Here is a 24,536-nt window from a genome sequence, read left to right as displayed (position 1 = left end):
CTCCAGGCCTACCTTCCCCGTAAACTCTTGAAAATCTTCCAGCAATTTATTTCCCCACTAACCCCCCCCCCCCCAACCCCTCCCACCTAGTCCAGTTATCTTAGAAGCGCTGCACAAATCCATCCTTTGCCCCACTCTCTTCCTCATATTCATGTTGCATTTCAGTGACATGGGGGAAAGATATTAACTCATTCAAAACCCAGAGCCATAAAATGGGGCAGATGGGTTCAATGCATGACTGCCAGCTTTCTGTTCTTTCTCAACACCACCACTGCATCGTGTTGTCAACCTGCTTGGCTGACAGCCAGTCTTGTTAAAGCCATAATTTACTCCAGTCAAACATTGGAAAGACCAAAGCCATTATCCTTGGTGCTTTCCATTCCGTTCCCATCCAGCCACTGTTAAATGTTCACACAAACTATTCGTAACCTCCGTGTCCTATGTGACCTAGAGCTCAGCTTCCGACCTTGTAATGTCCATCTCATAGTCTGTCTTCTCCTATTGCTCTGACATTGTCCATCCTCACCTCTAATTCGTGCCTCTGTGGTTGGAGTCCTCGTCTATGCCTCTGTGACTTGCAGACTCAACCATTTGAATTACTTTCCTGGCTAGCTTCCCCATCATCTGACTTGATGAACTTCCACTCACCCAAAATTCTGCTGCCTGTATCCTATCACACACTAAGTGCTGCTGCCCTGTCGCCCCCCCTAGCCTTGCTGACAAAGGGCGTACGTGCACACGCATTCACACCATCACCAAACTCTCACTATCTGATTCTGGCATCTTGTGCATTCCTTCAAACCTCCCTGACAGAAATGCAAGCTGCTGTCAATGCCAAAACTTATTCATTTGGATGGATCGTTTCTCTGCTGCCGAGAAACTGATTTCCTTTCCCACCCTCTACTGGAGTGACCACAACCCCCACCCAATAAATCCAGGCCAAATTTTCTCCTGATGAGAATGAGGTCAGCCCCTTCAGAGTCACCACACCCAGCTGGCGCAACAGAGGGAAGGAACTGTCAACTGACATCTCCACTCAATCGGATGAAAATCTATTCTCTGCAAAAGTGCCATGAAAGAGAGAGATTTGTGTTTATACAGAAGCTTTCAGGACTTCAGGACATACTGGAGTGCTTTACAGCTAATGAAGTGTAATTATTGTTGTCGGAAACTTAGCAACCAATTTGGGCACAGTAAGATCCCACCGACAATCTGAAAAATGACCAACTAATTCTGTTTTTATGATGTTTACTGAAGGGATAAATATTGACCAGATCAATTCTCCCCTTTTCTTCGCAATAGTACCTTGGAACCTTTCTCTGTCCACTTGAGAAGGCAAATGAGCTCTGAATTTATTGTCGCCTCTGAAAAATGGCAGTTCCTTCAGTGTAGCAGTCTTTCAGTAGTATCCTGGAGGGTCAGCCTAAGTTTATGTTTTGAATTCTCTGGTGTGACACTCGAAGGCACAACCGCCGGACTCCAAGGAGAGAGTGCTACTAACTGAGCCACTCTTGATGACACTGCTTGCCTCCTTCCCCTACCCCTGCCGAAAGGATTAGAGGGTGACCGTATTCTCTCCTTACACCACCCATTTCCCCCCTCACCTCCAACCCGTAACACAGAAGAAACCCGGACTCCACTACTGCCCCCAACCCCCGAGAAGTTAACCTGCCTCAGCTGGAAAGGGAAATAGGCCCAGCCGAATTAAGTTCTCTGTCTCTCTCACTGACAGACGTTGCCCCGTCCTCTCCCTGACTGAAGAAAATGGGACCTGACCTCTATCCTCAATACTGAAAAAAAAACAACCCTGACCAGCCAACCCTTCCCTGCCCTTATTGCCTAGCACTCTCTCACCCCCTGCCCAGCCTCTCCCTGTCCACCTCCCCTCCCCTTTCTTGATCATTCACTCTTCTGTTCTGCAATTCTTTTTTCTTTCTGCCGCCTTCCACCCGACTCCACTAAACTACAGCATTGCAGAGTGTAACCGCATCATGCGGGAGTCAATAGGCAAGTTTTGAGACTGTTGCTCTTTGAGAAAAGTGGACAGTAACAGTGTTAAGACATGCATAGGATTTACTTGGTCCCAACCTTCACAAGGAGGCACAGAGAGAGGCCAGCAACATGGAGACCAGTTCTGCCCTGACTATTTATTTAATTCACAGCAGGGAACCTGGAAGGTCTATTTCGGTGACCCAAGCCTAATTGTTTACAAAATGTTCAAACCCCACATCTTGGTTTAGATATTCCGGTTCTGCCTATCACGGCTACTGTCACCGGTGAAACAGACAATTTCACAGACCACTGATCGATCCATTGATCTCAGGTGGGGATTCTTGGTCCTGGGGTGGACGTGACCGGAAAATCCCATCCCTTGAGTTCAAGATCTGAATCCAGCAGCGTGCTTCCTGACTGTGAAGCACAGAGGGACAGTGGCTGTGGATTCCTGGCAAAAATCTATATCTTGGATGCCTTTATTTCCAGTGAAATGGTATTTTATGGAGAAAAGAGCCTGTGTACTGAAAAGATGGCTTGGCAGGTACATGGTCTCTATTACCTGGATGAATACAAACTTCTATGTGCTAGTTGCAATATTTGGTTATTTCATTTAAAAGCAGGGATGGAATGTTACGCTCCCCACCAGTGGGTTTGGGTGGTGATGTGCCAGTTAAATTTCTCGGAAGGCCTTCACATCGGCCTCCCACCCACCCCAACCTCACCACAGTGTTGTGGTGAGACGGATAGAGGCTGACCTTGCCCCAGTTGAGGCCCTTCAGTGGCAATTAATGACCACTTAGAAAAGCCAGTATTGAGGGTGATGCGTTCCCCACTGACTTTTTGGATGGTGTGCTGGGAAAATCCCTCCACCCCAACAATCCTGGCCAAGGTTTACCTTCAATTTTCTTGACAAAAGCTAGGTTTGCTCCTTCAGCATGTCTGTGGTATCCAGAACATCTCCTTTAACATGGGCTTTAGAAGGTGCTGGTATGTGTGATAAAGACATTTGGAAAATTGTGGGTTACACTTTGCACATTCTGAGGTACAGGTATGAACAATAAATGTGCTCTTTCCTCTGTTTTATTTTTTGGGCTGGTATTAACCAAATAAATAGGTTGATCACCCTAAACATAAAGCAAAAATAATGTACAAACATGTGAAATATTTATACCTAAATTTGACCAATTTGGAAGATATTGCCTGGGGTTGGCACGATGGCGCAGTGGTTAGCACTGCTGCCTCACAGCTCCAGGGACCTGGGTTCGATTCCCGACTTTGGTTGCTGTTTGTGTCGAGTTTCTCCCCTGTCTGCTTAGGGTTTCCTCCCACAGTCCAAAGACGTGCAGGTTCGGTGCATTGGCCATGCTAAATTGCCCCTTAGTGTCCCGGGATGCGTAGGTTAGAGGGATTATCGGAGTAAATATGTGGGGATATGGGGATAAGTCCAAGGTGGGATTGTTGTCGGTGCAGACTCGATGGGCCGAAAGCCCTTCTTCTGCACTGTAGGGATTCTGTGGTGAAAATAGATTTTCTGAAATTAAGTATGAGAGGAAATGTCTGTTTGGGGAATGGGGAGGGTATCCTTCCATCTGTGTGGTCAGACACTGAATGCTAGCAATTGCATTTTAAAAATTGTTTTCTTGCTGAATCTTAATTAAAATCTGTTTGGTCATAATTGAATGCCCAGTTTATTAAAGTAAAGTGACCCTGGTGCCTGCCCTGAGAGCTCAGTGGCTAAATGAACATAACTTGGTAAGACGCAGAGCTGTACACACCAGGTATGTTCAACCCTGGTTTGTGCAAAGTTAGGTGAACAGGGAAAAGTAGCAGTCAGGGGACTATGACATACCTCTCCTCCCCAGGGTTGGAAGGCGAGATATGCCTCGCCAGGTTTCCATGTTATCCGGGAGTTGTGAAATTAGATAAAAACTTGCCTCTGATATGCTCAGCAATTCATTGGCCTGCCCAGGCTTGCAGCTCAGTGCTGCCAGTTTAGATGGCCTGACATCCTCTAGCTGAGCTGCAGCAACGCTGAGTGTTGCCTTCAGATGAGGGAAGAACATTTGAAGATGGTGGGGGAGGCAGACAAACTATTCTCATTACAGCATGGATGGAGATGTGAACTATTGAAGTTGTACTATCAGAAAGTGTTCTGGGGGTTTTGAGGGAGGTGCAAGCTTGTTGTGCTTCTTGCTTGTTTAGTCAGTGGTTACAAGGGAAACAAAATGTTCCATTCCTTAGCGTGATCATCCCCAGCCTCAGTGAGATCACACACACCAGCAAGAATGATGTGGGCACCTGACCCAGCTATTTCATTTCACAAGCAAAATGTTGGGTGTTTAGGCTGAAATTCTCAAGAATGATGACTGGAATTTCTTGTAAAAGTATCATGTATAATTTGGTATCATTTTTTTAAATAAAAGACTTCCAGTTATAACATCCAGAGAATTTAGTCTAAACCAGACATGAGATCTATCCTGTTAATTAAATATGTGAACAATAAGCTTCGCCAGTAACTCATTGATTTATAGCTTCAGTTAAACACATTTACAACCAGGGCTTTTGCATTTTGCAAGAAATGAAGATAATGTTCTTGGAAAAATAAAAGATCCTAACGAGGAATAAATGTGGCCTCCCATTAAAATGGTGCCAAACCCCAGCTGAATCTACTTTAATTCTTTGGGGTTCATCTACTTCCCTGAAAGTTGACTGTCATGGATCTCCACCTCTGTGCATCCTGTGCTTCTCTTACACATTCCACATAGGTCAAATCATCTAGTCCGTTACCTCTTTAATCCATTTGCTCCTCTCCTTCCCCCTCAATCGAACTTTTCTTCCAACAATTGTCTACCGTCTGCACTGATGATGTGACCAAAATATTGTATTTTCTCTCGTACACTCTCTGTGCACCCGAATAGGCACCAGGGGATGGCGAGTAGGGAATTTTCACAGTAACTTCATTTCCAATGATCTTCCACGGAATGGAACATCTTCCTGTATCCACATGGATGGCACAGTGATTAGCATTGCTGCCTCACGGTGCCAAAGACCTGGGTTCAATTTCAGCCTTGGATGACTGTCTGTGTGAAGTTTGTATGTTCTCCTCATGTCTGTGTGGGTTTCCTCCCACAGTCCAGAGATGTGTGGATTAAGTTGATTGGCCATGATGAATTGCCCCTTAATGTCAGGGGGAATTAGCGGGGTAGATGCGTGAGGTTGAGGGGATAGGGCCTGGATGGAATTGTTGTGGGTGGAGGCTTAATGGGCCGAATTGCCTCCTCCTGCCCTTGGGGATTCTATGATTTCAAATGCATTCATTCAGCTTATCAGTAGTTTCTTCATTTATTGTCGATATCTTCTGAGGTCTGTAACATAGATGGCAAAATGTAGCATATCGTCATTCTTTTCCTGAGATTCAAGTCCAGTTTTTTTGATAACACAGTTTTCATTCTGACAGACCTGGTCTAAGCCCCCTCAATTCTACAGATTTCATGATCCCATCTCCTGCCAACCCTGAAAATCTGCCAAAGATATGTGAACCTCGTCACTTGTTCCAGGGCTTTTGTCGATTTACTTCAATTTTCATTTGCTACGTTTAAATTAGTGTGAAATCTCGCCCCAATGTAAATGTTCATTTTTGCAATGGTTTTGTTAATTCCATCCTAAATCTAACTTTCTCTCCTTTATGTCAAAACTTACCAAGTTCAGATTGGCTCTTGAGCTGAATGGGTCGCTAGTCATTTTTAAAAAGAAAATAAAATGGGTCTGAATTTTCAGGTCAGCCTCTGCTATCCAAAGAGTTTCCACTCACTCCAGCAGCACCAATGCCATTTCACGAGTCTTGATTGGCAGAAGCCTAGCTGGTTGGCCAGCAACTTTCCAGTCCCTCCAGACACAGCGCTGCAGTGGTCAGAAGAGGTACTGCAGGTACTACCTGGAACTAAGTGGGAACCAGAGGACAGGTGGCAGGGGTCCCAGGGTGGGGAGGTTAGCGTGTGCCTGGGGAGCTGCAAAGGGGGAAGCGATCAAGATCTCAGGGGATGGGTTGGAGCTGGAGAGGTACATCCAGATGTTACTGGACCTTAAAGGAAGAGTGTATCCCATCAGAAGAGGGCTTCCGATTTGAAGCATGCCTTCCGTACTTCCCATCAGAGATCCAACACTGTTCAGCTATGGCCCCCTCTCCCCAAGCTGTCAACAGCCATCTACCCACCAGACTACAAATTGAGGCTGGATGGGAAAAGGCCCTTAAGTGGTCATTAAGTGACTATTTAAGGGCCTTAACTGGTGCGTGTGTCGATTAACTGAGGCAAGGGCAGTTGTGTGTGTGTCCCTGATGCCCTGCCCACCTCATAAAATCACTTCCAGGTCATGGCGGGCGGTATCCTGGAGGGAATCCTGGGACACTGAGCATAATATTCTGGTCATGACCTCGCTGTCCTCTCTGTCCGCCTCAACCGCTCTTACACACCATTCTTCGGATAAGAGAGCAGGTCTGCTTGACAATGGATGCAGCAATGACCTGTTTCCATTGCTGCATCCATTGTCACAGCACCAGCGTGGAAATTGGAGGTGGATGGATGTTTAAAATATTGGGCGGGTGCTTGCTGCAGTGTTCACAATGTGCTCAAGCCCACCATCATTTCACCTCCATTGGTTTTCAGTAGTGGGGGTGGATAGCTCATCCATTTTTACGCAGCGGGATCTGATGGTGCCAGTAATGATGCCCTGTCACAACCTTAGCTGCTACGGACAGCAAGTGGTGGCCAATGCCGGCACTGCCAATGCAACCTTAGACCCCGATGGCATTCTCCTGCAACCCATTGGCCAGCTCGTGTTTCCCTTGAGGTTCAGCATGAAGTCTGATAACCCCCTTCACCCACAATGTAAATTAGGCTGAGTTAATTAACCCAGGCCACAATCCATTGGAATCTCCTCCCACCGCCCCCCTCCCTCCTGTTGCCTCTGCCTCCACTTACCATATTCTCAGCCTGAGTAGAAACTAGGCTTAGCTTACTGTTCCTTCCCTGTTATCAAATAATTCTGTCTGTCTCCATAACTGTGCTTTGTGAATACAAGCCAAACTGCAATGCAAATATCCAGTACTTGATCACCAGTTGCCATTTTTCATGTAGTTCAGCAATTTTAAAGGGCAATTGAATTTGTGCAAGAAGGAAAAAGGAACTAGGCCTCATTCCCTTTCGCACCAGACAGTATTACAGCAGCCATCTTGTAATGTGAACTGAAACATGCACTAACACAAAATAGGCCACTTGTACATATGGCCCCTGCTTTTGTACGTATGATTGGACCATCTCACATATGGAGTGATTTTTCTTTCTAAACATTCTCTTCCTTATTTTGGGTAGCCCAAAAGATGTCCCCTATTTTTTAAAGTACATATATAGAGTCAAAGCTTTTCAGAGGCCTAAAAGTTTAGTCGTCTATCAAAATGTGTTATACTCTCACCAAAAGTAGCTATTTTATACCGTTTCTGTGGCATGTGTTTAAAACCTTAGCTGCCTCTCTTTTGATCAACCAGTGAGATTAATTTTTTCAAGATAAATAGTTCCTCTGTTCACCACACTCCTCTCGCTACAGTGTTTTACCCACAACTAATGTAGGATTAGAGAAATCGTTTTCCCCTAGATATGTCATCAGATTCCCTTCTGACCTTTAAGATGGACAGGGAAGTCTGAGCTATATAAAATGTGTGAAGGAAATAGGAGGGAAAAAGCAGACTTTAATTTGCTTTCTATGTCTACTGAATGTTTTTTATTGATATTTGCAGTGTTAGCATTAGTTTGATGTTCAATGTATTCATGCCAGTACAAGATTGGAAAGATTGCCTTTGTGAAATGTGCTTATTTTGATACTTACAAATTGCTTAGATATCTATCACAGACATTGACAGAGCTGTAAGTGTTGGTATTTACATGTCAGCTTGTTTTCAGGGTAGCAATCTTACCTTTGATCTGAATATTATCAGTTCAGGCCCCACACCAGAAATGGAGTACATAAGTTCGTAAGAACGTAAGAAATAGGATCATTTGGCCCATCGAACCTACCCCTCTACTTAATAAGACCATGGCTGATCTGAGTGTGGCCTTAAAGCCACTTCCTTTGCTCCACCAACCCCATAATCCCCCGTAGATCAAAAACCGGAATGCAAAGTTGAAGTTGTCATGTTAGTGTTATATTGGGCAAAATGTTAAACTGTGGCTCAATCTGTCTTTTTAGCTGGCCATTAGAGTTTCCACAAATGAGTTGAGGAAGGGCTTGGGAGTTCTCTTAGTCTTTCAACCAATGTTTATCCCTCAACTAAAATCACCAGAAACTTGGCATTTGTTGCATTGCTGCTCGTTGGCTACACTTCAAATGCATTTGGCAGTAATGCATTGTTAGATATTTTGTAGTACGTTTTAAACATGGCTGGAAGGAGTTTTAAGAAAGCGATGGAAAATAGGAGAGATTTTAATGAGATAATTTGGGGAAACTATTTCCCAAATCCATATTCGTGAATCAGTAATACACATTTATTGTCTAGTGGGCGGCACGGTAGCACAGTGGTTAGCACTGTTACCTGACAGCACCAGGGACCCGGGTTTGATTGCCGGCTTGGGTCACTCTGTGTGGAGTTTGCATGTTCTCCCCGTGTCTGCGTGGGTTTCCTCCGGGTGCTCCGGTTTCCTCCCGCATTCTGAAAGACTTGCTGTTTAGGCGCATTGACCCGAACAGGCGCAGGACTGTGGTGACTAGGGGAATTACACAGTAACTTCATTGCAGTGTTAATGTAAGCCTTACTTGTGACTAATAAATAAATTTTAAACATTATTTTAAGATCATCACCATAGTTAAGAGAATTGTTTGGGATGTCTACCAAATGTGAAAGCAGATGCAGAATCCATAATAATTTTTAATGGGGAAATTAAATTGAAAGGAAAGATTTTAAAGGGTATTGTGGAGTAATGGGAATGGGGCTGTGGACAGCTCATTCAGTGAGGAATGCAGCTTCATTTGACGGCCTCCTGTGCAGCAGAATTTGATGATTCCAACTTCAATTTGGAAGGACAGAATCTAGGATTGCACAATGGGATGTGGGTTTTGTTTTTAAGTAAAAATTCATGTGGACACGCTGGAAATGTTAATCTGAACAAGATCCTGTTTCAGAAGTTTTGATTTTTTTTTCCAAAGAAAGGGGTTGGGCTTGTTAAAGTTAAAATTAAAGCTTATTTATTAGTCACAAGTAAGGCTTACATTAACACTACAATGAAGTTACTATGAAATTCCCCTAGTCGCCACACCCCGGCGCCTGTTCAGGGTCAATGCACCTAACCAGCACGTCTTTCAGACTGTGGGAGGAAACCGGAGCAGACACGGGGAGAACGTGCAAACTCCACACAGATGGTGACCCAAGCCGGGATTCGAACCCGAGTCCCTTGGGAGGGGAAAGTTACTTTTGAAACAAGCTAGTTTCACACAAGTTACTGAGCAGACAGGAGATAAAATGCGTATGAGCTTAGCTTTGATGTTATCTTCCCCACGTGCTGTAACTATGTTGGCCTATCTCAGCAAGGGACGAATACCTCCCACCCATTGCATTGTGAAGCCCATGGTCTCTTCTAGCCAGAAACAGCAAGAGATAAAACCCAGAGATAGAGGCAGGCTTTCTGTCTTTTTTCTTAAATCAGGGTACTAAAAGGAGGGTCAGGTCCAGAAAAGGCTGTGAAGGTGGTCACTAAGTCAGTGAGGTTGTTAAAAAGTAAGCTGAAAGGACAAGCTTTCACCAAGTTCTGATATTTTCTGCAGCACGGTAGCACTGTGGTGAGCACTGCTGCATCACAGTGAGAGTGGAGAGAGGGTTAAGCACAGGTTAAAGAGATGTGTATTGTCTCCAGCCAGGATAGTTAGTGAGATTTTGCAAGCCCTGGAAAGTCGTGGGAGTTACAGATAGTGTGACATGAACCCAAGATCCTGGTTGAGGCCATCCTCATGTGTGCGGAACTTGGCTATCAGTTTCTGCTCAGCGATTCTGCGTTGTCGTGAGTCGTGAAGGCTGCCTTGGAGAACGCTTACCCAAAGATCAGAGGCTGAATGCCCGTGACTGCTGAAGTGTTCCCCGACAGGACGAGAACACTCCTGCTTGGTGAGGAACACTTCCTGTCGGGGAACACTTCAGCAGTCACGGGCATTCAGCCTCTGATCTTTGGGTAAGCGTTCTCCAAGGCGGCCTTCACGACTCACGACAACGCAGAATCGCCGAGCAAAAACTGATAGCCAAGTTCCGCACACATGAGGACGGCCTCAACAGGGATCTTGGGTTCATGTCACACTATCTGTAACTCCCACGACTCGCCTGGGCTTGCAAAACTCATTAACTGTCCTGGCTGAAGACAATACGCACCTTTTTTAAATCTGTGCTTGGCCCTCTCTCCACTCACATTGTCTGTACCTTTTAAGACTTGATTACCTGTACTTGCATTCCAACCATTATCTTGTAAATTGAGTCTGTATCTATATATGCCCTGTTTGTGAACACAACTCTTCACTCACCTGAAGAAGGAGCGACACTCCGAAAGCTCGTGCTACCAAATAAACCTATTGGACTTTAACCTGGTGTTGTGCGACTTCTTACTGTGCTTACCCCAGTCCAACATCGGCATCTCCATATCATGCCTCACAGCACCAGGGACCTGGCTTCGATTCCAGCCTCTGGTCACTATCTTTGTGGAGTTTGCCCATTCTCCCCGAGTCTACATGGGTTTCCTCCGGGTGCTCCAGTTTTCTCCCACAGTCCAAAGATGTGCGGGTTAGGTTGATTGCCCATGTTAAATTGTCCCTTAGTGTCAGGTGGATTAGCAGGGTAAATATGTGGGGTTACGGGGATAGGACCTGGGTGGGATTGTTGTCGGTGCAGATGCGATGGACTGAATGACCTCCTTCTGCACTGTAGGGAGTTTATGATTTCCATGCAGCGGAGTTATTGTGAGTCTGAGTTGATCACTGACGTGGATAAGTTGAGTATATTTAATATTTTGTGTCATTACACAAAGGCAAATGCATGGATTAAATTAAATTTGATCACTGCTGTTGCTCTTTATGTCCATTAGCTGTATGATAATGAAGGTTATTTATTTACATCTGGCCTCGTCTCGCGCACTTAAAAAAAGTAAACGTTATAGTTTATTAGTCACAAGTAAGGCTTACATTAACATTGCAATGAAGTTACTGTGAAATTCCCCCAGTCGCCACACTCCAGTGCCTATTCCGGTCAATGCACCTAACCAGCATGTCTTTCAGAATGTGGGAGGAAACCGGAGGAAAGACGGGGAGAACGTGCAAACTCCACACAGACAGTGACCCAAGCCGGGAATCGAACCCAGGTCTCTGTCCCTGTGAGGCAACAGTGCTATCCACCGTGCCACCCCAACCAACCAACGCTGCCTCCTCCCACCTCACAATCCAGCCAGCAATGAAGACCCCGCTTTAGCAGGCACATCTCCTGAGGTTCCCACTCTCTGCTTTGTGCTGAAAATCCAGGCCACTATAATTGTGCATTACCCTCACCTACTCTCCCTCTCCATTTCTGAGGCTTACTTCATTGAGTCGTCATTCCCTTTAGTGGCTGATTTTCAACTGTATTGAAACATTCAATTGAATAACGAGGGTACAATATGTTTAAATAAACAGAAGAGAATTGCTCCATTTAAAAATTGGCCAGGCATGCTGTAGGGGTTGGAATTGAACCTGGAATCTCCAGGAATCTAGCACAATGTAAAAAGGGCCAAAAAAAGTTGTCTTTACTACATTTTAACTCTAGTTCCTCCTTTTCTATCTAATTTCCTTCAGCACATGAACTTCCTATTTAATGGTAATTTTATCCTAAAATGCGATGGCTTTTTTCAACATCCCTCCCCCCCGCCCCCACCCCATCACATGTTCTGTCCTGAGCCACCTTCCTGACCTATCATCAGGCCACATTGCCTAATAATACTCCTCTTTTTGGTTGCTCCCTTGCTGCGGCAGCACAGCTGAGATAGGACAATTGGCTGGATGTGAGATCAAGTCACTGCATTACCCTCCGGTTGATCTTTCAACCAAAAGGACCAAACAGCCTAGAGTGAGCCACAGCTCTCGAACCGGCCACCCATGTTTCTCAATGTGAACATTACAACTGCAGTAGTCTGTGATACATGTGGTCATGATGTGGAGATGCCGGCGTTGGACTGGGGTAAACACAGTAAGAAGTTTAACAACACCAGGTTAAAGTCCAACAGGTTTATTTGGTAGCAAATGCCACCAAATGGCATTTGCTACCAAATAAACCTGTTGGACTTAAACCTGGTGTTGTTATACATGTGGTGAGCATTATATTTAAGCAATAGTGACTGCCTTTAGCAGCAGTCGTGTAGCCGAGGTAACCTGGGTAACATGGCCTGCTGCTTTTCTGTGGTGTGCTTTACACAACAAAGCCATGAACTATTTTGACACTTGGAGACATGAATTTAGAGACCTAAAACCACAAGAGTTTCATCATTTATGTGCACACATGCTTTTTAAAGTTGGGCCAATACCTCCCACATCATCTCTAGGTTTGATCTCGGCTGTTTACCAGTTTTCCGGTCTTGAGTTGTTTTGCCTGAAAACTGTTGACTGTATTTAAGTTTCATTGTCCATTAATCTGTGAAACTGGAACTTCTGGAGTCAGTGGCTATGAGGATAAATATGGAAATCCAAAAGTTGCTCTGTGATTTTCTGATCGTCCACTGAAGACTTTGCAGGTGGAAATCAATTAGAAATCACTGATTTGACATGAGCGTAGACTTTTTACATTGCTATTCTGTTTGTGAAAACCCTTGATAAAGTTATGCTTTGTTGAATGAGGGGCAACTGGGTTTTTAACAGTCGTTTAAGACATAGACCAGAGTTTTCTAGCCATAGTGAGTCATTGAAATCTCCGTTGACATTGGTGGGACTGGACAACCCTGCTGACATGAAGGACTGGAAAATTCTGGCAATTTCTGTTGAATGTCATGTCTGGCACGGAGACCCCAATATTGAGGCACATCAAATATCACCATCCCTGCAAAGTGTTCTGTTAAAACTTTAAAACACTTTACTATTTAAAAATTGGTATTTCATCCTTCGACCTCCATCCCATGTCCATGCCCCAAACGTTATTTTGATTGCTGTAAAATTTGAAGAACCTACCTCTCAGATGCCTTTCTGGGAGCGCTCTTGCATGTGATGGCAGCTGAGACTCTTTGAAGACATCATCGCTGCAGGATGTCAGAGATCCCCTACAGCTGGCACCAGGATGAACTTATTTTTTTTTAAAAACTCATTTATGAGATGTGGCATCGCTGGGATTTATCGGCAGCGTTCATTGTCCAACCCTAATTGCCCTTGAATTGATTTCCAAGTCAACCACATTCACTCCATTATCCCTCCCTCGGCAGACAATGCAGATTAATGTTGAGATTGTGCCCTGTGGGTGAATCGCAAGGATGACCGTTTCATTCCTGTTGACTTTCCTCCAAACCTCCTCATTTCTCTATTACCTCAGCCTTGCACCAAAAGGTATCGATTTTTCATTCACGTCAGAGTACCGTTGTGCAGGTGCCTTTCTGGTCTCTCATCCAAGTAATTGTCCTTCCTGAGAATCTGGCGATCGCAGAATCCAAATGATCTAACTGCTCTCAATACTTGGTACCCACACAAATGACAGCTTGTATTTATTTATATAGCACTTTTAATGCAGTAAAACATCCCAAACCACTTCACAACAGCATATTTGACATTGAAACACATGAGGAGATATTAGGACAGGCGATCTAAACCTTGGTTAAGGTGGTACATTTTAAGAAGTGCCTGAAAGGAAGAGAGAGGCAGAGAGGTTAGTGAGAGAATTCCAAACCTTGGGGCTGAGGCAGCTGACGGCACAAAGATTTGCCAGTGCTTGGAGTGATAAACATTGGGAACATTCAAAATGTGGAGATGCCGGCGTTGGACTGGGGTAAGCACAGTAAGAAGTCTCACAACACCAGGTTAAAGTCCAACAGGTTTATTTGGTAGCAAATACCAAAGCTTTCGGAGCTTGCTGCTCCTTCGTCAGATTTTAATGGAGACCACTCCATCTGACGAAGGAGCAGCAAGCTCCGAAAGCTTTGGTATTTGCTACCAAATAAACCTGTTCAACATTCAAAATGCCAGAATAAGAGGAGCACAGAGGTCTCAGAGGGAGGGATGAGCCATGGAGGGATTTGAAAACAAAGAGGAGGATGTTAAAATCAAGGCTGGACTCGAAGCCAGCATAGGTCAGGAAGCACAGGGGTGATGGGTGAATGGGACATGCTACTGGTTCAGAGGCAATCCAGATTACTGGATAATGATCAGTAGAGGGAACCTTTGAAACCAAGAAACATAGAAAATAGAAGCAGGAGTAGGCCATCCCTCCCCTTGAGCCTGCTGTGTCATCTAATATAATCATGGCTGATCCTCCATCTCAACGCCATACTCCTGTAGTCTCCCCATACCCCATTACACCTTTAGTGTTTAGAAATCTATCTGTTTCCTTCTTAATATTCAGTGACTTAACTCCCCAGAGAATTACATAGATTCACCACAATCTAAATGAAGAGATTTTTCCTCGGTTCTGCAGGTGAATGGTTGATTCTTCAGTTCAGATGTTCTGTGGTTTGGAAGAGATATTTCAGTTCTTTTCCAGCTGTGATCCTTTATTGTTGGCTGGTTGGCTTCCACAGTCAGAGAAAGAGTGTTAGATATTCCTGCGCAAGATGGTTATTTTCTTTTTTCAGGGATACTGCTTCTGGTACTGTCTCATCGTCAGTGGGGAAAACTTCTAGCTGCTTTTCCTTGCAGCGCACACAGACCAACAGACTAGCAGAGCAGGCAGTGGGCAGTTCTCTCAGCTAGCTTTTAACTTCTTTGTATATTCCTCTGGAAACCCCGAAATCACGAGTCCATCTAGGCAATTACACCCGAGGTCTTTGAGATGAGATAGTCGTTATTTTGTTTTGTCTTTACCTGAGATGGTATCAGTCTTTGGATGCTGCTGGAAGTACCTTGTCTGGAAACATAGGATGGGTTCCATTGTTCCTTCAAGAAATTTCCTGCAGCCATTCCTGTCAGTGGCTAACTCTACATTCTCAGCCATCTTCGGGATTGTGACCATTTTAAAATATAAAACTCAGTTCTTTTCAAAGTCCAATATATCTGTATATATATTCCATGGTCTTTCCATCATCATAACCGTCCTAAATGACCTACTCCAGATTCTAAGACTGTGACTTTTTTTCTAGATGCCCCAAACTGGGGGAACATTGCTTCTGCATCCAGTCTGTCCAACCCTATCAGAATTTTGTACGTTTCGGTGCGATCTCCTCCCATTCTTTTAAATTCCAATTAATTCGGTCAACTAGACTGAATTCCAGTCTAGTCGACCGAATCTCTCCTTGTACCACAACCCTGCCATCCCAGGAATTAGTCTGATGAACCTTCGCTGCACTCTGTCTATGGCAAGTATATCCATTCTTGGGTAAGGGGACCAAAACTTCACACACTACTCCAGGTGTGGTCTCGCTAAGCCCTGTACAGATGCAGTAAGATATCCTTCTCCTGTATTCAAGTCTTCTTGCAATGAAGGCCAACATACCATTTTCCTTCCTAACCACCTGCCAATCTGGAAAAATATCCATTTATTCTTACTCTGTATTTCCTGTCTGCGAACCAATTCTCAATCCATGCTGATGTATAACTCCCAATCCCAAATCCGTTAATTTTGCACTAATTTGTTATGTGGGACTTTCTCAAAAGCTTTAGCTGTATTTATCCCCAGCTCTGGCTTCACAGAGAACCCTTCTTTTCTACCCCTGCTGAGATCAGCTAACACAATATTGATTAGGGCTTGAATCTGGGCCTTACAGGCTGGGACCATATCTGGCAGTAATTTAAACACTGAGTCATTGGGGAACCTCATTCTGTTCTTGTCTTCCACTAATGTTCACTCCTATTAAATTTCTATTTAATAGAACAGTGGCAGAGCAAATTCTGGTTAATTAAAAGAACGGATGAGCTGATGAGACTATTAAATGTCATTATATTTTATTACCATGTACATATTAAATACATTATGTTTCAAAATGTGCCTCATAACTTTATAATAAAATAGTTGAATAAGCATTTCACTTCCAGAAAACTGTGGTGAAAGTTTTTCAAACCTACATTTCAACGTTGCTTATTAAAGTTTGAAAAGTAATTTCTTTTACATGAAGCTCCCTTTCCTCTTCTGAATGGGGAACTTTGCTGGATATATTGTGAGTCCTGGTGTTGGGGCAAAGCTGCTTCCCTCTTCCAGCAGCCTTGATTTCTCCATAATTGTTTGTGAACGGTGTTACTTTTATAACCCTCATTTTCCATTGTGCTCAAAGATCAAAAGCCCATGCATGCAGGAGTAAGCAAGAGAGGAACCCATATAGGCGTAGCTGGTGATTCCTGAGATCCGGGGCCAACCCCACTGTTTACATTTTTATTAAAACGCCCTGTGGAGGATTGATTACGGCATTGCCAATTGATGATGGGTATGTTGACAAATGGAAGACTAGGTATTCTGATACCAGGTGGTGCACACACCATTGACACTGGCTATCAATGGCCAGTGGAGACCCTGCTGTGAGCCAGCGGTGTTCATGCACAGTTTTGTCCAATCAGATATCACGGATTTAACAGTATTTATATAGTTGGTGAGATTGTCAGCTGAAGGCAACAAAGAAACTGGAGGGGAGGTGTAACAGAGAATAGAGTGGGGGTATACAGAGAGTTGTAAGGTTGAAGGAGATTGCAGAGGTAGAAAGAGCTTTTTTTAAAGTTTATTTATTAGTCACAGTAAGGCTTACATTAACACTGCAATGAAGTTACTGTGAATTTTCCCTAGTCGTCGTACTCCGGCGCCTGTTCGGGTCAATGCACCTAAGCAGCACATCTTTCGGACTGTGGGAGGAAACCGGAGCACCTGGAGGAAACCCATGCAGACATGGGGAGAATTTGGAAACTCCACACAGACAGTGACTCAAGCTGGGAATTGAACCCAGGTTCCTGGCGCTGTGAGGCAGCAATGCTAACCACTGTGCTACCGTGCCGCCAGCTGAAGCCATGGAGGGATTCGATAAGTTTTAGTTCATTTCCAAAAGTACTAATTCATGATTTTTTAGAAGTTTGCACCAGACAGCCAAAGATGCCTCCAGCGAGCTCATGAATTATTTATGGACACACAAAGAATCTTGTGAAGTGTGATTCCAGTTTTTTTTTCTGAAGTAGGTGTTTTTCATGGTTAACCTGTTTACTGTGGCTCAGGTGGTAAATGTATAGCTGTGGAATTTACTTCTACTAACCCTGGAAGGCCCCAAGTTTTAACCTCCAGCTTTTTTGAGTTGAATGATTTCGGAGAGCATTGGAGTTGGGGTTTGCAAAATTCACCTCCATGTCCTTGGGTTGGAGACAGTACAGCTGGGATTTTCTCTGTGTTTGCTATCCATGGATTCCTACCTGAACCTTTACATTTGTGAATGTTGAGTGATGGCAAAGATAAATATAGAATCGAGTTCAGCTGTAATGCTCCACATGGTAAAATAGCCAATTAATGCTCATTTTGTTGGCTAAGACATGATGGTCAGGTGCTTGGGTAAGGTATGCTGTATGAACCCAAAAGGGTTGTATGCAAGTCCAGTAGCACATTCAGGAGAAGAGCAGGAAATGATCGATGATTCCAGGCAACACTGCTTAGAAAAGAGAGACTTGGAAGAATTATTCTACCAAGCGATGATTCTATTTTTTACATCAATTGGGCAAGATCTGAATGTTGAAAATTTATTTGAGTTTATTTCGAACAGTATTCAGATTGAAATACCGAAGATGTTGGAAATACTCAACAAGTCTGATGACATCTGCAGAAACAGAGATAACATTTCAGATTGATGATCTTTCGGGTGACCTGAATCCCGATTCGAACCTGGATCTCCAGAACATTAGCGCACTTTCTGGATTAATAGTCTAGTGATAATACCACCAGGCCATTGCGTTGAAGTGCTTTTCTTTTGACTGATCTGCATGCAGCTGCAAAATGCAAAAATGTGAGGAAAATACATAAATAATCCAGGCTGGTCGTTTTCAGGAATGCGCAAATGACTGGTCAAGTGAGCACACCAGAATGACCTCTGACCCCTGATCCTTGCATGCAAATGGGCAATTGATGAACCAAAGTTAATCCAATGCTGGAGACGGTGGAGATGAATGTGTGCACGGGGTTGAAAAGTTGAGCAGTGAGATTTGTTGACAAGCGATTGGTTCAAACATGTTTTAAAGAATTAAGTGGAATTGGTTTGAGAGATATTTAATGATTCCAATTGGAAATCTTTCATAATATCATAACTATGCAAGCATTTTGACACACTCAGTCAGCACAGAGTGCATGTGGAGTGTCTGGGGAATTTAATCTCGAGCTCATCAGAATCAACTCATTTCCACGAGCCCTCCATTTTCGAAACTGGAGGATGATTGCTTGAGCTAAGGCTGAGGATCGGACCAAGCTCTGAGCATGAATCCCGTTTCAGCAGGAGTGAGTGTGTCTACATGTTTCTGCATGTATGCTAAATCCTGAGTAGATTAGATAAGCACGCCCATGTACTTGCCCTGAGTTTGTTATTTTCCTATTTAGGTTTTAATCATTAGATCCGAATAGAATTGTGAGATCCTGTTGCACAAACGGTAACTTCGCAGTTAGGGGAATTGATCTATTTTTAACAATGCGTATATTTGAAATTCCTAAGGGTTTACAGACAAACAATTGGAGGTTTAACCTAAGATACAGAAAGCAAAATCTGGATTTGTTTGAGCCATCTGTCGATAATACCATACAATCCAGCATATTCCACTGTGGAATAGAGGACTTTGAGCTTATTAGCTTGCTGTCTCCAGTTGTATTGCACAGCTTATTTAAGTTCTGCATGGTACCATGTAATTATGCCTGCTACCCTGTCTGATATGAATCAGAATGCCGATTAACTGTTTATAGCCCAGTCAGGTCAAGGTTGGCCTTTGTTGAATGGATCTGAACTGGGCTAGTGTTGCAATCCCATTCTTTCAGGGCCCTGAGAGAATCTCACTCGAGCACTGAGACTCTTCCAAGACTGTCCTTTCTTTTTAGTGGATAAAAGCAAATTACTGCAGACGCTGGAATCTGAAACCAAAAGAGAAAATGCTGGAAAATCTCAGCAGGTCTGGCAGCATCTGTAAGGAGAGATGAGAGCTTTATTCTCTCTTTGAACTGCCATTAGCAGCCTTTTCCCCTGGCTTCTGTGGCTATGACTCATCTTTCATTCCCTCACTTCTTTTGATTTCTTTTTAGTGATTACTCCAGAAATGCATAACTTTACAAATATGAGTTTCTCTAATTTTGCTTCGTTTAAATGAATGTATCGAACATGTTTTAATTGCATCATGTTGGAGAATGAGGGGCCTTTGGATTTGAAAGTACAAAAATGGTTTTAGTTGTGCTTTCTATCCGAACTTTGGGCCACATTCTGGCTTGGGTTGGCCAGTAACATTCATGCCACTGAAGTGCCAGGCAATGACCATCTCCAACAAGAGAGAATCTAACCATCTTCCTTTGAAATTCAATGACATCATCGTTGAATCCTCCTCTGTCAACATCCTGGTTTGGTATTGATCAGAAGCTGGACTGTGGCTACAAAAAAAAGGTCAGAGGCTGGGAATTCTGCGGCGAATAATTCAGCTCCTGATTCCCCCAAGCCTGTCCACCATCTACAAGGCACAAATCAGTGGTGATGGAAAACTCTCTCCATTTGCCTGGATGAGTGCAGCTCCAACAATAAACAATATTCAAGAAGACTGATGACCTTCCAGGACAAAGCAAACCACTCGATTGGCATCCCATCCACTACCTTAAACATTCACTTTTCTCCACTGCCAACGAACAGTGGCAGCAGCGTGCACCATATATGCTGCAGCAACTCCCCAAAGCTCCTCTGACAGTATCTTTCAAACCTGTGATCTCTACCACTGAGAAGGACAAGGGCAGCAGATGCCGTTATCTGTATGTTTCCCTCCAAGCCACTCATTACGCTGACTTGGAATGTCATTTTCCCTTCACTATTTCTGGGTCAAAATCCTGGAACTCCCTCCCGAACAGAACTGTGGGTTTACCTACACCACATGGACTACAGTGATTCAAAAAGGCGGCTCACAACCACCTCCTTTCGGGCAATTAAGGATGGGCAATAATGCTGGCCTAGTCAGCGCCACCCCAATCCCATGAAAGAATAACTGAAAGAAGAATTCTGTGGAACTACATTAGCTTCAAGTATAGCACTGCCGGTGTCTAATTACTGATGTATTCAGTTCACTAATGACCATGTCACTTTGCCTCTACTGGAATAATTGACACAGGACGCAATAGTGCCTTGTGAAGAATTGTGATATTCTGGCAATTAAGTGGGGGGGGAGGCAGAAACCTGTCTTTATGTGATGCCTGATTTTTCAGAACATCCGGGGTGAATTAATTTGAAGTACAGTCGATGTTCCTATATGGGTGGCAGCTATTATATGCATAGCACAATCAGACATCCAGTAATAACACGAATAACCAGTTAATCTGTTTTTAATGCCTTGGTTCTTTGGGGGGGGGGGGGGTGGGTATTGGCCAATATACTGGGAAAACTCCCTGCCTTTCTTTGAATGGAGATGTGCAACCACACTTGCCTAAACTGGCAGATTGGGTGGGGCCTTTTAGTTTCCGGCTCATCTGAAGAGCACTGATGCGTTACAGCGATGAGCTGAGATTTCAGAGTCAGGAATAAGGCTTAAGATCATAACTTTCATATTGGAAGGTGAGAGTATTGCTGAATAGACCAAAATCAAGAATTGTCAACATTGCACAACAGAGGCTGGAGGTGGAGAGTTATCGATAGATATTGAAAAATGTGGTATTCAGATGTGCTCTTGACATCTCTCAAGATTTTTGACTCCTTTATAATGAGGGGAAATGACAGTTTAAATCAAATGCTGCTATTATATTAGACTTGACATACAGGGAGTTAAATCCATGTGACTCAAAAGCTAGCTGGAAAAGTGAATTACACATTAGCAGCAGGGTCCAGGTGAAACATCTGATGCAGATGTGATTTTTGTCTATTTTGTTTGTTTGAGACAATGGTACTTTGAATGCATCCAAGGACAATATATTTGGTTGCTCAGGGGAAGGTTGGAGGTCAAGTCTGTGGCAGTGCAGCAACAACAACACAACCTGCATTTAAACAATGCCTTTAACATAAAATGTTCCAAAGTAGCCCACAGGAAGGCTATGAATGAAGATTTGACACATTGCCACTTGTTGGGGCAGAATGAAAATTTGGCCAAAAAGGTCAGTTGTGATGAATATCTTAAAATAGGAAAGTGAGGTACAGAGATGTTTAGGTGAAGGGTCTAGAGCCTAGTGCTCAGGCACCTGAAGGCACAGCCGCCAATTCAAGTCAGTGATGCACCAGAGGAACACAGATATCTTGCGGGTTGAAGGGATGGAGGAGGTTACAGAGATGGGGAGAGGAATGGCCAAGGAATGATTTGAAAACAGGGTGAATTTTAAACTTGAGCTGTTGCTTAATGGGGAGCCAGTGAAACTCAGTGAACACGTGAGTAATGGTCGTACGTGTTAGGACACAGACAGCAGAATTTTGGATGACCTCTGGTTTCTGGAGGATTAGAATAGTCGAGATTATGGGTATCAGAGGCTTGGACGAGAGTTTCAGCAGTTGAGGCTGCAGATCCCTCTTTCCCGAGTGCCTTTGAGCAATGAAGTCACTCCTCCAACCCCCCCCCCCCCCCCCCTTCCCACCACTCCCCACAGTGGAAGGCTAAAAGCTTGCTTTTCGTGCTTCCTGCATAGTGACTGCTCTGCCTGTCACTGGGCTAATATTAGCAGTGGTGGAATAAGAATTTAAATGCTCACTTAAGAACTTCAATCCAGGCAGAGAGAGGAAAGTGGTGGGGTCCCCACCTCCTCACCCTCCTTGCCTGTTTAAATGCCCTCTGCCCAGCTCCAAGCTCCTCTCTGGGAGGGCATTAAATTTGACCCCTATCTTGCGTTGTCCCTCTCATAGAGAAAGAATAATCCAGTTGCTCACATGCCATACTCACAAGGATACTTTACACTGTGGGCCAGAGTATACAGATTAATCAATTGCGGGGAACCTTTGTACATTTAAATGCTTCAATAACATGAAATGTTGCTTTAAGTTTGCCTAAAAGCTGGTGGAAATTCCTATTGTATATTAAATGGGTTTGAGAGTTCATTAGAGATGGATTTCACTTTGGTTTACAGGCTGACGTGGCAATCTTTACCAGTAATTGAGCAACTTTTAATTCTGTGTGTAATGTACCTTACTCATTTTTAATCTGCAAAATGTTTTAACAAAATGACCATCCTCCAGTACTTAGCTTCCTTTTTTTTCCCTAAATAATGCTGCTCCACAGGAGGCAAATCTGCAAACTGTGAATTGAATTAGAGGCTCCTCTGTGTTATTTTATGCAAATCCTTCCAAACATTTTTCTGGACTCTGCTTTCTTCATTTGAATACCACATGAACATGCAAAGTGCAACCACATTCTCTTTCACGTCTATAAGGTTACAAAGTCACATGCAGTTTTCATGACTTGAAGTCAAAAGAATTTTTCTTTCAAACATTTCAATTGCCTTCCATTGATTTTTGTAGACAGCCTCCATTGTGTGACAGTCAGGTAAATGGTAGTGTGTGTCCTTTTATTAATACAGAATAGAACTCAAAGGAAGGTATTAAGCTGTTGATGGTACGTCTGGTTGCCATATTCTTGTGTTAAGTGTAATCATTGTGAATCCTTCATTTGGTGGTTACAATAAGAGTTCTCAAAAAGCTGCAAAGCTTCTGTTTGACAAGTTTAATTTTCTTTCACTCTGAAAATGGGAAGCATTGTCTTCTCAGTGAGGATCTACAGTGGAGTTGGCACATGAAATTACTTAATCATCTCGATGGGGCTCAAGGTGAGAGGTTGCAGAGTGCCAAAGCTATTCCGCAAATTTAAAGTAAAATGCTACAGTTCTCATCGCTCATGAATTGTTTGACCTGTCAGCCCGGTGCTGACATTGTTCCAACCTCACGTTTGTAAGTCCCCACTTCTTTGCTCAGTTACCTGAATCTGCTGGTCATTGGTATAACACCTGTGTAGCCAAAATACAATGGATGCCCCATCTTTAGCATTCCCACTAGAGGTAGCGTTAATACAATGTTGATGTCCTGTTACCCATTTGCTTTGGGTCTGTACAGATTGAGCATCATTTCCCTATCTTCTCCTTGAGTTCTCTGCCTGAAAGCAGGTCCTTGGCCGCTATTTGCCGAGCCACAGGCACAGTGATGAGGCAGGCCTGGTGTCACCTCAGCCAAAGTAGGGTTTGAACCCTATGCTGTTGGTATTAATCTGATCCACAAGCTAACCAACTGAACTAATCAGTCTATGCACAAATACCAAGATATGCTTTGGAAATAATTGGAGGGTGGTAACTAAAAGGGGATATCAGGAATCATATGTTTAATCTTTGAAACTAAGTTACTGCCCTTGCATCCCTATCGGGAGTTTTTTTTAACTAAGAGTAATTTGGTCATACAGAACTTGGAATTGCTCAAAAAGAGACATGTCGAGGCTTTTCATCCTGCGTTCATCAGGACACTTTGCGGGGGAAAGCAACAATTTATACTGTATGAGAAGAGAGTACTAATTGGGTGGCAAATGGACTCTGCTTTGTAGTTCCATGGAGAATGCACCAGTTGATGGTGACTGACAGTTAATTGCCAAGTATTGTTTTCATTTTAAACCAGGCATTGTTTGACCATGATTGGTCACGGCATTGCCCTGAGGAATGAGTTAGCGAATGGTTGGCATTTATCTAGTTTAGCTGAAAGAAGGGCAATATGTGTACCAGTTTGCTCTGTCTACAAAGAACGGGACCCTGTGTATTAATAATGTGTACTTGTTTTTTACATCATTATTGTCCCGTTTCTGATAGTTGGAGCTGTTATTTATTGTCACCAATATTGGCAGACAGCACTTAGAATGTTCCTATGGTATTAATTTTAATAGTGATGTTGCCCATTAATTTTAGCTAAAAGACCTCAATTTCTCTTTCAGCTTTTCCTGTGTTAGATGGGGTCAACACAATGTTGGTTATTCGACTTAATTTTTTTTAGAGTTGGTGGATGATTTTCCAGCTGGATATTGTTCTTGCCACCAACCCTCCTCATTTATCTGAGCCGGGGCCTGGCACCAATGCACACGTTGGCTTGCTTGTACCAGCGACTGGTTGTTTCGATGAGCGACAAGCCCTGAAGTGGGACTTGAACCAGGGTCTTTCTAGTTCAGAAGCCACAGAGTTACCCAACTGAACTACTCCAGGTCCATAATAACATCTAAAACCGAGA

General features: G+C 43.6%; 1 protein-coding gene and 1 long non-coding RNA gene across 7 annotated transcripts in view; one reads left to right on the top strand and one right to left on the bottom strand.

The window, feature by feature from the left end:
- Positions 1-24,536, top strand: part of elf1 (E74-like ETS transcription factor 1) — a 277,826-nt gene that overhangs the window by 97,496 nt on the left and 155,794 nt on the right. The window lies entirely within an intron of this gene.
- Positions 4,504-24,536, bottom strand: part of LOC144492388 (uncharacterized) — a 28,047-nt gene continuing 8,014 nt past the window's right edge. Inside the window, exon 4 of the long non-coding RNA XR_013497585.1 lies at positions 4,504-5,360. This is a non-coding gene — a long non-coding RNA (uncharacterized LOC144492388). The remainder of the gene's footprint in view (positions 5,361-24,536) is intronic.

Source organism: Mustelus asterias, chromosome 4 (genome assembly GCF_964213995.1).
Source record: "Mustelus asterias chromosome 4, sMusAst1.hap1.1, whole genome shotgun sequence".
NCBI classification, from domain to species: Eukaryota; Metazoa; Chordata; class Chondrichthyes; order Carcharhiniformes; family Triakidae; genus Mustelus; species Mustelus asterias.
This window is presented reverse-complemented; position numbering and strand designations above follow the sequence as displayed.